At 52.3% G+C, this 18,363-nt stretch overlaps 1 protein-coding gene across 2 annotated transcripts in view; it reads right to left on the bottom strand.

The window, feature by feature from the left end:
• The window catches only part of ec (ubiquitin specific peptidase echinus), a 363,911-nt gene that overhangs the window by 276,974 nt on the left and 68,574 nt on the right, over positions 1 to 18,363 (bottom strand). The gene's annotated exons all lie outside the window — the stretch shown is intronic.

Raw genomic sequence — 18,363 nt, 5'->3', positions numbered from 1 at the left:
TCGACACACCTGTGTCTGGCCACTCCTCACACCTGCCTCACATTACCCCAGCCACTCCTCACACCTGCCTCACATTACCCCAGCCACTCCTCACACCTGCCTCACATTACCCCAGCCACTCCTCACACCTGCCTCACATTACCCTAGCCACTCCTCACGCCTGCCTCACATTACCCCAGCCACTCCTCACACCTGCCTCACATTACCCCAGCCACTCCTCACACCTGCCTCACATTACCCCAGCCACTCCTCACACCTGCCTCACATTACCCTAGCCACTCCTCACACCTGCCTCGCCTTCACCTAGCCACTCCCCTCACACAAACCTCACCTCTGCGAAGCTACTCCCCTCACACAAACCTCACCTTAACCATAGCCACTTCCCTCACACAAACCTCACCTCTGCGTAGCCACTCCCCTTACACAAACCTCACCTCAACCGTAGCCACTCCCCTCACACCTACCTCACCTTAACCATAGCCACTCCCCTCACACAAACCTCACCTCTGCGAAGCTACTCCCCTCACACCTACCTCACCTCAACCGTAGCCACTCCCCTAACACAAACCTCACCTCTGCGTAGCCACTCCCCTCACACCTACCTCACCTCATCCTGGACAGCGCCTACACCACACCCCAACCACGTCCTCACCTATGACCCACTCTTCCCGTCCTCCACCACCGCCCTTCACTAACTCAAAAGAGTCCTCACGTCTCTACCACCACTCCTGCAACCCCAGAGAGAGAGAGAGAGAGAGAGAGAGAGAGAGAGAGAGAGAGAGAGAGAGAGAGAGAGAGAGAGAGAGAGAGAGAGGACCTCCGTCCTCACGCAACCATAACTAGAACTTCGAAAAACTTCCTACTTCGAAAAAAAAAAGGCTTCTGAAGGATTCCAAACCCCACGTCTACACCAGGAACGAGGCACGAGGTAACCCCCGAAGTAACACCTCCCTTGACGGAGAGACTTGGGTTGGGGAGGTCTCCGTCAACGGCTTGGCTGTACGCCCTCTGACGCCGACCCCGCCGCCGCAACCACGGAGCCAACCCGACGGACGGAGAGGGTCCTTTTTTTCTTTTACGATCCATTAAGAAGAACGCCACCACCTTTCTAGGGTAGGTAGTCCCCTCCCACAGTATCCAGAGAGCTCTAAAAGCACGAGGCTCGCGCTAATCCTGGAACTGGGGCCCCTTCCAGGCCCTCAACAGGGCCCAGGATCCCCTCCTCCGAGTTCTCAGCCACTCCAAAAGACATGTTTAGCCCATTACTTCTCTCAACCAGCTAACAAGCCACATGCTTTTAGCGCTGCCCGTCCCCATCCACCTCCCCCAACGTCACACACGAACACCCTCCTCCTCCTCCCCTAACACACACACACACACACACACACACACACACACACCTCACATTCCAGAAGCCAACAATAGAATGTGAGTCTCGACAATTAGCTGTGACATTCTGGCGAGAGTAAAGTGCGTGTGACCGCTCTCTCGAGTGCGGTGCTGGCTGGCTCTGCAAGAACAAAAGACGTTGTGCTAACGCACTCTCCACCACCACCTACCACACCCCTCACCTCCACCACGGACGTGTCACTCTGCTAATCAAAACTATTAAGTCCATCTTACCATTCCGTGGGCATGGACGTTTGTAGGTACACATATAGGATGAAAGGAACGAACATTATCTGCGCTCGCGCGCGCGCGCGCACACACACACACACACACACACACACACACACACACACACCACTGGCACGAAGGGTTCGAATCCTGGGCGCGGCAGTCGGCCTACATTCAACCCAGGTGTTCAATCTCCCTTTGGGATTGGTCAATAAATGGGTACCTGGCTTAGGCTGGTGTGTGTGTGTGTGTGTGTGTGTGTGTGTGTGTGTGTGTGTGTGTGTGTGTGTGTGTAAATGTACACCCGATCGTGAGAATACAGACATGGTACATTGTATACAAGGTTAATAAGAGACGGGGTAACACGAGTGTAAAACTCTCTTCTACACGTAACACACAGTCGGTAATCACACACACACACACACACACACACACACACACACACAAGCACACACACACACACACACATCGGTCTTGCTTCTAACCACGGCCCACGCCCCAACGACCCCACCAGGCCTCAGTACACCCCATCCCGGTTGGTTCCTCCCTCAGTCCACCAAGCTTCTCAGCGTCACCCCAGACGACAAACTAAAACTAGGGGGATCGCCTCAGCACCATCATCACATCTACCGTCTCTACCTTCTCCGTAGACTCCCACAGACACATGGACTCCCCGTGCGCCTGAAAGTGAGGGGTCTTGCTCCCTACCCGCCACACAACGGGGGCGACCAACGAGAGGGGGGGGGGTCTCGAGATGGGTATGTAAGTTCATTTTCGGTCCCTCTTTTACACCATCTGCCAAGAGGGGCGTTTAAAACACACCCGTCCTCCTCTCTCTCTCTCTCTCTCTCTCTCTCTCTCTCTCTCTCTCTCTCTCTCTCTCTCTCTCCGACCACTACTTAGACCTCTTGCGACAGTTCGGAGGGAAGAGTCTGCATCAAACCCCGCCACCGTTGCACCCTCGCCAACAGGGATCCCTCGTCCCGAGGTTGCAGTTCGGCACTATGAGTTTCCCGGGGAGTGTTTCTGTAGATGTCCCAGGCATGTTTATTTAGTTCCTCCTGGCAGTATATGAGAGAGAGAGAGATAGATAGATAGATAGATAGATAGATAGAGAGAGAGATAGAGAGAGAGAGAGAGAGAGAGAGAGAGAGAGAGAGAGAGAGAGAGAGAGAGAGAGAGAGACCGGTTCACCCCGAGGCAGAAAATCCCCCCCCCTCCCCCCTTGTTAGTGCAATCGGATGCTGGGACCAAAAATTATATGGGGTTTGTGGGACAGTTACGTCCTGATGACTGGGGCCAGACGCCACGCCAGGCAGACCCACCCTTCCACCACCACCACCACATCACCTCCTGCACCACCCGCCCACCATCACGAAATATGCCCAGATTATTGTCACACTGCTTTTAGTCCCATGGTATACTGCCGCTCCGGACGACGATCACTTCCTCTTTATCATCACACACACACACACACACACACACACACATGGGCCTCCGTGGTGTAATGGTCAGCGATGCTGACCTTGAGTTCAAGCTCCCGGGGCCCCAGCGACGACTGGGTTACTGATGCCTGCTGGACGACCCTTGAGCACGACGGTGCGACCCTTGAGCACGACGGTACGACCCTTGGGTACGACGATCTAATGCTCATAAGGACTATAGGACGAATCATAATGCTCATAAGGACTATAGGACGAATCATAATGCTCATAAGGACTATAGGACGAATCATAATGCTCATAAGGACTATAGGACGAATCATAATGCTCATAAGGACGATATGACGAATCATAATGCTCATAAGGACTATAGGACGAATCATAATGCTCATAAGGACTATAGGACGAATCATAATGCTCATAAGGACTATAGGACGAATCATAATGCTCATAAGGACGATATGACGAATCATTTTACTCATAACTGCCTGAGCTCCGCCTCCTGCCTCCTCCAGTCACCTGGTCGTACGAGGGACCTGCACATCAACTTCGCTCGGTGACGGAGGTGGCGTCTGGGCCGAGACCCCACATTTACCTGTACAGTTATTGGACAAGACATTACACCAGCCCGGCCCCCTGGTGTCCCCTTACAGAACTAAAATACACTGTCTCTAATCAGAACAACGGGATATGGCGCTACTTCTTCTTATGAAACATATCAATTTCACCCTTACGGTTCCTTCGACGGTATACCATGTGACCTGACCTCAATCCACCCTCCCCCCCCCCTCTCCTTCCTTCTATGTATCATGGGTCATACGTTTATCGGTGACGGGTCAAACGACATGACTCATGTCTTATCTTTCTTATCTGTAGAGATAAGAAACCCTACGGTAACCAACATGATGACTTCGCCGACGGTGAGGAAATCACGGGCCGCCCACGGTCGAGCGCATGGGTTCGAATCCTGGTTGCGGTAGTTGGTCCACAGTCAACCCAGCTGTTCATCGATATATATATATCGCTGATGGGATGGCCTTGATTAGGGTTTCAGTTGCCCATGCCGTCCCAGCTAACACAGAGGAAGATACAGGACATGGTCTTATGGGTGTGTGTGTGTGTGTGTGTGTGTGTGTGTGTGTGTGTGTGTGTGTGTGTGTGACGGCGCCACTGCACCATCCACCCGCCACTTTCCACTCCATCTCCTCCTCGCCCTCTCCCTTCCAGCACCCACCTGCCACCCCATCCACCATAAAACCTCCCTACATCTTGTCACCATATAGCCAGCCAGCCAGCCAGCCACCTGCCCCTCCACACACACACAGGCCACCACCACCACCACCAACAGAATTGGGCGCCTCGCTAAGCTCCCCGACCCCCGCGGGAGACACGTATCCTTCGCCCCACAGGTCACAGTTCTCACACACCCCCCACGGCTGCTACACTACACCCCCCACCTCTCTCTCTCTCTCTCTCTCTCTCTCTCTCTCTCTCTCTCTCTCTCTCTCTCTCTCTCTCTCACTGCACGGCTCTCTGGCGGTTGATGGAGGTGGAAGGGTGGGTGGACTCGGTCCTCATCATAATGGAATGGGACAACTCTGCCATCGCCACAATCCCTCCTCGCAACACACTATCTATTAACCCTTTTTTTTTTTCCCCTTCACCCATCCGGCCACTCTAGCTGTCCTCGTCCCCCACCTACACCCACCACAACCCACTCTCCCCTGCATCCCCACCTACACCCACAACAACCCACTTTCCCCTGCGTTCCCACCTACACCCACAACAACCCACTCTCCCCTGCGACCCACTTCCCCACCTACATCCACAACAACCCTTTCTCCCCCGTCGTCCCCACCTACATCCACAACAACCCTTTCTCCCCCGTCGTCCCCACCTACATCCACAACAACCCATTCTCCCATGCGTTCCCACCTACACCCACAACAACCCATTCTCCCATGCGTTCCCACCTACACCCACAACAACCTACTCTCCCCTGCGTCCCTACCTACACCCACAACACCATCCACTGACACCAACACAACTCCCCCTCCCAGCACTCCACTCACTATCCATCCACCCGGCAAGTGGTAGACTATCCATCCGCACGGACGGTAGACTAGCCACTCACCAGTAGCAGCAGGAGTAGCAGGCGGAGGCTCAGTAGCAGCAGTAGTAGCAGGCGTAGGCTCAGCAGCAAAGTAACAGGCGGAGGCTCAGCAGCAGCAGAGTAACAGGCGGAGGCTCAGCAGCAGCAGTAGTAGCAGGCGGAGGCTCAGCAGCAGCAGCAGAGTAACAGGCGGAGGCTCAGCAGCAGCAGTAGTAGCAGGCGGAGGCTCAGCAGCAGCAGCAGAGTAACAGGCGGAGGCTCAGTAGCAGCAGGAGTAGCAGGCGGAGGCTCAGTAGCAGCAGCAGAGTAACAGGCGGAGGCTCAGCAGCAGCAGTAGTAGCAGGCGGAGGCTCAGCAGCAGCAGCAGAGTAACAGGCGGAGGCTCAGTAGCAGCAGTAGTAGCAGGCGGAGGCTCAGCAGCAGCAGCAGAGTAACAGGCGGAGGCTCAGTAGCAGCAGGAGTAGCAGGCGGAGGCTCAGCAGCAGCAGCAGTGGTTGACAATGGTGCCAGTGGCGGAACACGGCGCCCCTCACCGTTACCACGATCGCCCCTGATAACAACTCACTTCTATAACAAGCTCCTGCCACCACCGCTAGGCCTACCCTCTTACGCATACAGACGAAAAAAAAAGGAGGGCCACCTCCCTCCAGCAGGGACTCCATCTTAGGCCTCAGTGATAATTTATCATAACCCGAAACGACATGGCGTGAGCGGAGGGCGTAATCTGCCTCGGGGAGAGGACGGAGGCGCATATCATCAGTGAGGATCTCGGTCGGGTCCCAACCACGACTCGGCCCGGACTGGGGCCTAACTATCCAACAGGTGGACCATCACGAGCCGGGACGACCAGCAGCCTCCCCTACAGGCAGGTCATGTGTCTACAAACGTCCCCTACAGGCAGCTCATGTGTCTACAAACGTCCCCTACAGGCAGCTCATGTGTCTATAAACGTTCCCTACAGGCAGCTCATGTGTCTACAAACGTTCCCTACAGGCAGCTCATGTGTCTACAAACGTCCCCTACAGGCAGGTCATGTGTCTACAAACGTTCCCTACAGGCAGCTCATGTGTCTACAAACGTCCCCTACAGGCAGGTCATGTGTCTACAAACGTCCCCTACAGGCAGGTCATGTATCTATGATTTAAACCACGCGTTCTCAAGCCCTCCCTGCCTGCTTGTCTGTGGCACCAAGACGCACCTGACGGAGAATCTGGCTGCCTCTCTCCTCAATCACGCCGACTGCAAGTCGCACACCAAGGGCCTCGGGGAGCCAAAAGCCTCCCAGCCACGGTGTTCGAAACTGACCAAGTATATCCTTCGTATATATTGTCCATCTGACAGGCGTTTCCTACCGGATCTCCAGTTGGTCAGGTCAGGTCAGGTCACTGGAAGACCGGACGGGGCACACCGGATCTGGACGGATAATTCGTTTTGCCTCAGTTTTTTTTTTTAATGATATTCCGTCCGGATACACACCCATTACCGGGCCCCTGTAAACCTGATACACCCACAATAAACCAATCAACTCACGCACGCATACACCCTGCCGTACACCCTAGTTATAACCCCCAAATAAACACCGAATTCTCCCCCAGAGACGCCCCACTTAACCCCCAGGGCCGTCCAGCGCTGGAACAAAGAGCAGACGCTGAATACAAAGATGGACATAACTTTTCCCTGTACTTCACTGAGTTAAAATACAAATCTGATGTTTTTAACTGGCTGGTGTGCTCGACGTGTCCAGCATCATTACGATACCACAGGTAACCCTACAGGTTTACACAGAAACCATCGTAAGGTAAGTTTAAGGTCACCAAAAACCCAGCTGTTGGGGGTAGAAGAACGCTGAAACCGTAGCACGATAATACGTAAGGTAAAGTAAGATCCCAGACTCAGCAGTTGCGGTAGAAGATCTCTTAACACCATCGTATGGTACACATGAGATGACATATAGGAAGAGCACGAATCAGGGAACTTAATGTCCCACACAACCTAGCCACAACCACTTCATTGGGCAGGTTGTTTTTCCCTTATGGCTAAAGCTGAGGGTGTGAGGGCGAGACTTAACTGTGGCTAACACACGGTGGCCAAGGACCATCCCTACCAACACCAGTTATACACACAAACACCCTCAGTACCTCCACAACATCGTCCTCGTAGGTTTCTTACCTGAGGATCACATAGCTGGTTTCAACCCTTCTTTAAGACGAATTGAACCCTATCATTGCGACGAATTAACCTCCCCTCAGAGTACGGCGACTTAGCCCTTGTGTACTACGAAGTCCTCGTCCTCAAGGCGTTCAGTCATCGTGCTCTGAGTCAAGTCGTAGTACTCAAGAAGATGAGAAAGTATCACATGAGGTGAGGCGGGGGCGGCCTGCCTGACACAAGCACCCACCAAACGCTGGGGCAGATCATCAGTGCTCGGGTCTGCTTGGTGCTCGGCTGCCCCACACACACACACTCTCACACACTTCCCACGCCACTGGGTCGTCTCCAGACCCCAAACGACTCCTCTTGTACCTGTCGTTTGGCTGGAAGGGATCGAGGGTGGGGGGATGAAACCCATCTCTTCCCACAGCTTCAAGGAACCCTTACATACGTGTGTGCTCCTCTGAACCATCGCTCTCGTACACCAAGCCAATCCTCTTAAAACGGTGACCCACTAGGTAATCTAGGGTTTTAGCCATCCAGGTCAAACACACTTTGGGTAGAAAAAAACAATCACGTTTCTCCTGATCCTCTAGAAGGCAGCGTCTCTAGCGTGAAGCCAGACACACAGAATACGTCCTGTTTCACACACACATACTCGAAATCGTCCCTTACTCCTGGACAAGGCACTATGGAATGAACTTGAGGTGTATTGATAACTCAACGAACGGACCTCTAACTTCTCGTGATTCTAACAGCCCTACTGATCGTTCGGTGAGGTAATGGCAACTCTCCCCCTCACCCACCATCGAACACCAGCCCCGAACAACACTACCGACGTGGTCGACCTGGGTCCAATGCAGTGATGAGGAAGACCCGGGCTACCAAGGGTCCCTGATGCCACCAGACGTGGCACCACCACACTGCCTTGGACAGACTGGCCCACGATGGCACGACCCCTCGAGCATGACGGTACGACCCCTGAGCATGACGGTACGACCATCGGGCATTAAGGTACGACCATCGAGCACGACGGTACGACCCTCGGGCATTAAGGTACGACCCTCGAGCACAACGGGGCGACCCCTGAGCACAACGGGGCGACCTTCGAGCACAACGGGGCGACCCTCGAGCACAACGGGGCGACCCCTGAGCAACAACGGGAAAATCCTTGAGCAGGATGAGGTGACGATCCTTCACCAGGACGAGACGACACTTGGGCATGATGGGTGACCAATAACACCCAGAGGAATGGGGGAGAAAGACCACTGTGCACGCATCTCCTCCGTGTTGTGGGGGAAGGGGAGCTTGGGAGTCGGAGTTTGGATATACTCCCCTCCTGTATAACCACCCGCTAAGATTAGAAACAAGAGGGAGGTCCGGGAGGATTTCTCACTGATGGCTTGCTCAATCGTCTTTACCCGACGCCACCTTGCGCAGCAGGGAAAGGTAAGCAGGTATAGAACAGCATCAGGTTAACATGGCTATCAAACATATTGGGGGAAAAAAAAAAACGAATTTTGATTTCACTCCAATCTGGATCATCACCTTATTAACTTGGTCCGAATCATATATATTTTTTTTACACGATCATACATGACCAAGATGGTCTATGGTGATCATACATGATCAAGATGGTCTGTGGCGATCACACATGACCAAGATGGTCTGTCTGTGGACCACCTTCAGCATATATTCAACGTTATGTTGGGTCTGAAATCACAATCAAGAATAATAATAGCATCCAAACCTTTACTAGAGATAATCCTAATGGCGAAATATATCTATTCATCATGTGGACCAGTGGGAAATGGGCCCACAGGTGTAAAGAACCCCTTGACCTAGAACCAGTGGTTCTACCTGCGTAAGCCACTACGACCATCATGTGGTGATGGGGGAAGTAAGTGACGACCAGGCCCACCCTGACTAACCCGGCTACCAAGAACCACACTACCAGCGGTACACCCTATGAACGGTTCACGACCTATCCCCCATTCCTGGCTCACCCTATGAACGGTTCGCGACCTATCCCCCATTCCTGGCTCACCCTATGAACGGTTCACGACCCATCCCCATTCCTGGCTTACCCTATGAACGGTTCACGACCCATCCCCATTCCTGGCTTACCCTATGAACGGTACACGACCCATCCCCCATTCCTGGCTCACCCTATGAACGGTACACGACCCATCCCCCATTCCTGGCTCACCCTAAGAACGGTACACTGCTCATCCCCATTCCTGGCTTACCCTATGAACGGTACACGACCCATCCCCATTCCTGGCTCACCCTATGAACGGTACACGACCCATCCCCATTCCTGGCTCACCCTAAGAACGGTACACTGCTCATCCCCATTCCTGGCTCACCCTATGAACGGTACACGACCCATCCCCATTCCTGGCTCACCCTATGAACGGTACACGACCCATCCCCATTCCTGGCTCACCCTATGAACGGTACACGACCCATCCCCATTCCTGGCTCACCCTATGAACGGTACACGACCCATCCCCATTCCTGGCTCACCCTATGAACGGTACACGACCCATCCCCCATTCCTGGCTTACCCTATGAACGGTACACGACCCATCCCCATTCCTGGCTCGCCCTATGAACGGTACACGACGCATTCCCATTCCTGGCTCACCCTATGAACGGTACACGACCCATCCCCATTCCTGGCTTACCCTATGAACAGTAAACGACTCACACCACTACCTGACCCACCTTACGAAACGGTACACGGCCCACACACTCTACCTGGCTCGCCCTATGAGCGGTACACGACTCATCCCGCTACCTGACCCACCTTACGAACGGTACACGACCCACCCCGCTACCGTAGCCCACTCCCGGGAGACGGGGCGAGGACAGAGCAAAGCCCCACTAACCAGGTGACCTTCACCTGACCCACAACATAAACACGATTCAAATAACGTAAAAAAAACATAAAAACATAAAAAAACATAAAATACAGCTGCTCCAGAGCTCCACCCTACCCACAATAAAACACACATTATCTACAGTAATGACGGATACACGAAAAAGTACAAAAAAATACAGCAAAATACAGTTCGCAGGACATTAATTCTCCACCTGACGACGAAGAAGAAATAGTCAACCTTCCCTGCCAGCTACAGACACACTGCTGGAGGCCATCACACGAGGCCAGGTCCACAGGAACAGCGAACCAGGCTCTCTACCACGGTCGAGACGCGGGTCCTTGGTGGCCGTGCCCTGGGGGAGGGGGGGGGGGTCATAGCCTTACCCTACCAGACAGCCATGCCCTACTGACCTGACCACCTGTAGAGGGACCCAGACAGCCTTGTCCATCTGACCTGACCACCTGTAGGGGGACCCAGACAGCCTTGTCCATCTGACCTGACCACCTGTAGGGGACCTGACCACCTGCAGAGGGACTCAGACAGCCTTGTCCATCTGACCTGACCACCTGTAGGGGACCTGACCACCTGCAGAGGGACCCAGACAGCCTTGTCCAGCTGACCTGACCACCTGTAGAAGGGACCTGACAGCCTTGTCCATCTGACCTGACCACCTGTAGAGGGACCCAGACAGCCTTGTCCAGCTGACCTGACCACCTGTAGAGGGAACCAGACAGCCATAACCTGCTGACCTGACCACCCTAGAGAGGTACCAGGGCATCGCGCCATCTCCAGGTGGCCTAAAGCCACACTCCCTCTCCACCTATCGCTACCCTTCCTTCCCTAGTACCTCCCTACCTGGTACTAACCCTCACTCACCCTTCAGGTACTCCAGCAGTGCACCGACGCTGGAAACGCGTCCCTCCCCCCCTTGTGAACGTGCGAGTAAATGGTCTCCTCTCTCTCTCTCTCTCTCTCTCTCTCTCTCTCTCTCTCTCTCTCTCTCTCTCTCTCTCTCTCTCTCTCTCTCACGCGACCTGCAGTGTACAGGAGTCTTTGAGGAATGAGGGGCCCAACACAGTGCTATACGCGTTAATCACTGGTCACGCTGACAGAGGCCGCGGGTACAGCAAGATGATAAGAGACCACGGGTACAGGACGATGATAAGAGACCACGAGTACAGGACGATGATAAGAGACCACGAGTACAGGACGATGATAAGAGACCACGAGTACAGGATGATGATAAGAGACCACGAGTACAGGACGATGATAAGAGACCACGGGTACAGGACGATGATAAGAGACCACGGGTACAGCAAGATGATAAGAGACCACGGGTACAGGACGATGATAAGAGACCACGGGTACAGGACGATGATAAGAGACCACGAGTACAGGACGATGATAAGAGACCACGGGTACAGGACGATGATAAGAGACCACGAGTACAGGACGATGATAAGAGACCACGAGTACAGGACGATGATAAGAGACCACGAGTACAGGACGATGATAAGAGACCACGGGTACAGGACGATGATAAGAGACCACGAGTACAGGACGATGATAAGAGACCACGAGTACAGGACGATGATAAGAGACCACGGGTACAGGACGATGATAAGAGACCACGGGTACAGGACGATGATAAGAGACCACGGGTACAGGATGATGATAAGAGACCACGGGTACAGGAAGATGATAAGAGACCACGGGTACAGGACGATGATAAGAGACCACGGGTACAGGACGATGATAAGAGACCACGGGTACAGGATGATGATAAGAGACCACGGGTACAGGACGATGATAAGAGACCACGGGTACAGCAAGATGATAGAGACCGCGAGTACAGGACGATGATAGAGACCACGGGTACAGGACGATGATAGAGACCGCGGGTACAGCAAGATGATAGAGACCGCGAGTACAGGACAATGATAAGAGACCACGGGTACAGGACGATGATAGAGACCGCGGGTACAGGACGATGATAGAAACCGCGAGTACAGGACGATGATAGAGACCGCGAGTACAAGACAATGATAAGAGACCACGGGCAGAGCGGGTACAGGAGAAAGATAGAGACCGCGGGTACAGGGCAGACAGAAACCGCAGATACAGCAATGTGACACAGAAGATGCAGGGACATATTCTCTTCAAGTAGCACTGAAGAGAATAGATTACGGATTATAGAACTAAATAGAACAATAGAATGCGGAATAAAGAACTGAATATAATAACAGAATAGAATACAGAATATAAAACCGAACAGAACCGAATAAAATACGGAATATATAGAACCAAATAGAACATAATAGACTGCGGAACACAGAGTTAAATAGAACGGAATACGATTGAATGTGGAAATCATTTTTAAGAAAATGCCACAAAAGTTGTTTGAGAGCAAAGGAAGACAGACAACCCCCTCCCCTCCGACGCTCCAGCCCCTTTGGCGAGGTGACATGCGTGACCCTCTGAACTATAACCATTAACGAACGGGTCAGGTCAAAGAAAGGTCACAAGCCATCCTAACCACCCCCTTCTCCCTTCCCCCCTTCCCAACCCCTCCTACACTCCTCCATGGGTTACGCCGGTCACGCTGGCGTGAGCAGAAGGGGGGATGGAAGAGGGAAGGGAGGCGAGGGAGGAGAGGGCATTTCTGGTGATCGGTGGGGTCTCACAAGCGTACAGTTCCTTCCTGGTATATACAAACAACAGCTTATCAGAGAGATAATCTCTCTCTCTCTCTCTCTCTCTCTCTCTCTCTCTCTCTCTCTCTCTCTCTCTCTCTCTCTCTCTCTCTCTCTCTCTCTCTCGGGTAAAACGCCCTCCCCGCACAGGGCAAATGGGTGATTACAGAGAGGTAATCACACGCACGCACACACACACACACACACACACACACACACACACACACACACAAACACAGACAGACAGACGCTGTGTGTGTGTGTGTGTGTGTGTATGTGTGTGTGTGTGTGTGTGTGTGTGTGTGTGCGTGTGTGTGTGTGTTTGCGTGCGTGCGTGCGCGTAGATACGTCCAGGATTTCCGTCCCTCCACCCAGCTACTCGCTGAACACATACAAAACATATTAATAACTCAACTGTACTTATATATATATATATATATATATATATATATATATATATATATATTTTTTTTTTTTTTTTTTTTTCTTTTCATACTATTCGCCATATCCCGCATTAGCAAGGTAGCGTTAAGAACAGAGGACTGGGCCTTTGAGGGAATATCCTCACCTGGCCTCCTTCTCTGTTCCTTCTTTTGGAAAAAAAAAATGAGAGGGGAGGATTTCCAGCCCCCCGCTCCCTTCCCTTTTAGTCGCCTTCTACGACACGCAGGGAATACGTGGGAAGTATTCTTTCTCCCCTATCCCCAGGGATAATATATATATATATATATATATATATATATATATATATATATATATATATATATATATATATATATATATATATCAAATCACGGGTTATGGGAGTCCTCAATCTTGTGTGTAGTGTGTACAATCATGCCATAAGCAGGAGGGTGTGAGGCCTGAGCACATCTGCACGATCCGTGCGTCTGAGGCTCAGCACAAAGGCCAGACCCTTACAGCGTCGTGCTCAAGGGTCTCGTACCATCGTGCTCAAGGGTCTCGTACCGTCGTGCTCAAGGGTCTCGTGCCGTCGTGCTCAAGGATCTCGTACCATCGAGCTCAAGGATCTCCTACCGTCGTGCTCAAGGGTCTCGTACCGTCGTGTTCAAGGGTCTCGTACCGTCGTGCTCAAGGATCTCGTACCATCGTGCTCAAGGGTCTCGTACCGTCGTGCTCAAGGGTCTCGTACCATCGAGCTCAAGGATCTCGTACCATCGTGCTCAAGGATCTCGTACCGTCGTGCTCAAGGGTCTCGTACCATCGAGCTCAAGGATCTCGTACCATCGTGCTCAAGGATCTCGTACCGTCGTGCTCAAGGGTCTCGTACCATCGAGCTCAAGGATCTCGTACCGTCGTGCTCAAGGGGCTGACGTAGGCAGCAGAGAGTTGGGTCCTTCGCCCATCTATAGGTTCCTCCCTCCAGCATACGCTCCTTCCTCCAACACACGTTCCTCCCTCCAGCATACGTTCCTCCCTCCAGCATGCGTTCCTCCCTCCAGCATACGTTCTTCCCTCCGGTATGCGTTCCTCCCTCCAGCATACGTTCCTCCCTCCAGCATACGTTCCTCCCTCCAGCATACGTTCCTCCCTCCAGGAACAGGGACGCGGGCAGAGGTTGCCTCCCTGTGTCGCGTGGGGCGGCAGGCCGGAGCTGGCTGACGGCGGAGGCAGAGGCGTGTCAGGGTGGAGGTAAGTGGAGGCGAGAACCGCGCGAGGCAGCGAAGGGAAGGGGATAAAGAGGCGCCAGGGTTGAGGCGGGTGGGCCTGGGTGGAGGGAGGTGGGTGCGGCGCTATGGGGTGAGGAGGCGGGTGTGGCGGCAGGGTGGGGCTGGGCGGTAGACTGATGGTCGTCTACCATCAAGTCATAAAACACAAGTTGGGACAATGTGACACCAGGGAGGCCCAGGCACGACCCCCCACCTCTCTCTCTCTCTCTCTCTCTCTCTCTCTCTCTCTCTCTCTCTCTCTCTCTCTCTCTCTCTCTCTCCAGGGTGGTAAAGGAGAGGCAGGACAAAGTAGGTGTAGAGACACAGATGATGTTGAAGAATGTGTGGAAGTCGAGAACATTTTCTCGTAAATCAAAAATGGGTATGTTTGAAGGAATAGTGGTTCCATCAATGTTAAATGGTTGCGAGGCGTGGGCTATGGATAGAGATGTGCGGAGGAGGGTGGATGTGCTGGAAATGAGATGTTTGAGGACAACATGTAGTGTGAGGTGGTTTGATCGAGTAAGTAATAATCATAGGGTAAGAGAGATGTGTGGTAATAAAAAGAGTGTGGTTGAGAGAGCAGAAGAGGGTGTTTTGAAATGGTTTGGTCACATGGGAAAGAATGAGTGAGGAAAGATTGACCAAGAGGATATATGTGTCAGAGGTGGAGGGAACGAGAAGTGGGAGACCGAATTGGAAGTGGGAAGATGGAGTGAAAAATATTTTGAGTGATCGGGGCCCGAACATGCAGGAGGGTGAAAGGCGTGCAAGGAATAGAGTGAAATGGAACGATGTGGTATACCGGGGTCGACTTTCTGTCAATGGATTGAACCAGGGCATGTGAAGCGTCTGGGGTAAATCATGGAAAGTTCTGTGGGGTCTGGATGTGGAAAGGGAGCTGTGGTTTCGGTGCATTATTATATGACAGCTAGAGACTGAGTGTGAACGAATGTGGCCTTTGTTGTCTTTTCCTAGCGCTACCTCGCACACATGAGGGGGGAGGGGGTTGTTATTTCATGTGTGGCGGGGTGGCGATGGGAATGAATAAAGGCAGACAGTATGTATTATGTACATGTGTATATATGTATATGTCTGTGTGTATATACATGTATACGTTGAGATATATAGGTATGTATATTTGCGTGTGTGGAAGTGTAGGTATATACATGTGTATGTGGGTGGGTTAGGCCATTCTTTCGTCTGTTTCCTTGCGCTACCTCGCTAACGCGGGAGACAGCGACAAAGTAAAATAATAATAATAATGATAATAATATTATATATATATATATATATATATATATATATATATATATATATATATATATATATATATATAACACTCTACATACTGTGTGTGGGTGGGTTAATGATGCTAGTGGGAGGTAGGGTGAGCAAGGCTGAGTGGTGAGGGGTGACGGATGAAATGTGAGGCGGACGGGCTACACCAGACGGGAGCAGCAGCAGCGAGGACACTCGCTACAGATGGAATAAAGAAGGGTAACATGAGGAACTGAACGAACATGAGTACACGGGAAGGGGTCAACACAACCACGAGTCTTCCCCATGATGGAGGTAAGACAGGAAACCACCTCCCTGGAGTGTGGCGTTGGATGCCACGCTCTTACCACGAAACACAAGACGCCAGAAGGTCTTCTGCTACTAAAAGGGCCCCCCAACCACCCTCCCACCCTCCTGCGTCGATGTACTGTACCCACTGTACGCATCTTGTACTGGCCTCCACCTACCCCTAGCCTGCGTCGATGTACTGTACCTACTGTACGCATCTTGTACTGGCCTCCACCTACCCCTAGCCTGCGTCGATGTACTGTACCCACTGTACGCATCTTGTACTGGCCTCCACCTACCCCTAGTCTGCGTCGATGTACTGTACCCACTGTACGCATCTTGTACTAGCCTCCTCCTACCCCTAGCCATGTGCCCTTCACCCATACTCTCACTGAAATGCTCATTGTATATCCATCTAGACAACGAATATCTTAGATGTTTAAGAAATAAACTGCTGTTCGTCCACTGGTGGCGCCACAAGGCGTCTGGCCAGACCACAAGACTCCCTTGTGAATGAAGAGACAGATAAACAAAGAGAGAAGAAAGACCAAGGAATAGAGAGAGAGAGAGAGAGAGAGAGAGAGAGAGAGAGAGAGAGAGAGAGAGAGAGAGAGAGACTGGGGGGAGAGGATCGAACCCATGAAGCCATCACCATTTCCTCAGGAGGAGCTAAACAAGGAGGGGGAAAAAGGGAGGGGGGAGGGGGGGATGAGTATTTGACCAGCCATCACTCTTATCAAGTCTGGCAATCAGACCACACAGATCACACACACTCCAGCAGCCTCCTCCTCCTCGGGCAGCCGCTGACCTCCACCAGCAGGTGCACCACTCGACCTAGTCGACCCAGGTCACTGAAGCCACGTAGATCACGACCCATGCTCGCGTGAAAAACAGTACAGCTCAGCTCAGCTCAGCTCAGCCGCCTCGCCAGACCGTGGTGACCAGCGGGTGTGGGAGCACTGGTGACCAGAAGGGACTTGGGGAGTGGAACCCTTTGGCTAAAGCAGGGCGGCAGCTCGGCATCTCGTCCACCACACCATCACCACCATTCTCTCTCTCTCTCTCTCTCTCTCTCTCTCTCTCTCTCTCTCTCTCTCTCTCTCTCTCTCTCTCTCTCTCTCTCAACAACACCTCAGTATCTCGCACACTGCAAACGGCACCTCATATCCCGTACACTGCAAACATCACCTCTGCATTCGATACACTGCAAACATCTTTTTATGTAACTCGCAGCGTGAAAACACCATAGTGTCCAGTATACTGTAATCACTAAAGTGTTTCGTACACTGTAAAAACACACCGGTGTTTCATACACTGTAAACACACCAGTGTTTCCTACACTGTAATCACCCAACTACTCCGTACACTGTAAACAGCACCTCAGTACTCCGTACACTGTAAACAGAACCTCAGTACTCCGTACACTGTAAACAGCACCTCAGTACTCCGTACACTGTAAACAGCACCTCAGTACTCCGTACACTGTAAACAGCACCCCAGTACTCCGTACACTGTAAACAGCCCTAAATCACTAAAACCTTCGGGCATGAATATATTTTTCCTCCCTCACAGGACTTCCTCCCATTGGGGGGTGGGTGTCTATCAACTCCACCGCCATTACCACCCACACGCACCTGCTGGCTGCCGCCCTCTCCCCAATCCACCACCACCACCTCTTCCGCGTCTCGACCGCCCAGGTGGTCACCATACACGCCCCTCCTCCTCCTCCTCCCCCATATCTCCTCCATTACCACGTTCCCTCAACACTATCAGAACTATGTCGGTTTATGGCTCAATCTCTCGTCGGCGGGAGAGGGGGAAGGAGGTTAGTGTGTGTGTGTGTGTGTGTGTGTGTGTGTGTGTGTGTAAGGGTCCTCGGCTTACGTCCCCACTGTCGACCACCCTCATTACTACCCATGCAGTTCGCCCATCATGCGACCTGTTCCATAAATTCAATCCCCGTCGGTCCCCTTTTTCGCCACCGCCCACAATCAGAGGCGCACCACACATTAAATACCCAGCGTTCTCTTTTCAATGTAATTGGGATTTAAGGTAAAGATTTGCCCACTGGGTTATTCCAAGCACTATGGCCTACACTGGGCTCTCTTTAGGACCTTTCCAGTACCATTCCAGGCATTATGGCCCACAATGAGCTCCCTGTAGGACCTTTCCAGTACCATTCCAGCACGAAGGTCCATATTGGACTTCCTTAAGGACCTC

Source organism: Panulirus ornatus, chromosome 66, assembly GCF_036320965.1.
Source record: "Panulirus ornatus isolate Po-2019 chromosome 66, ASM3632096v1, whole genome shotgun sequence".
Classification (NCBI taxonomy): domain Eukaryota; kingdom Metazoa; phylum Arthropoda; class Malacostraca; order Decapoda; family Palinuridae; genus Panulirus; species Panulirus ornatus.
This window is presented reverse-complemented; position numbering and strand designations above follow the sequence as displayed.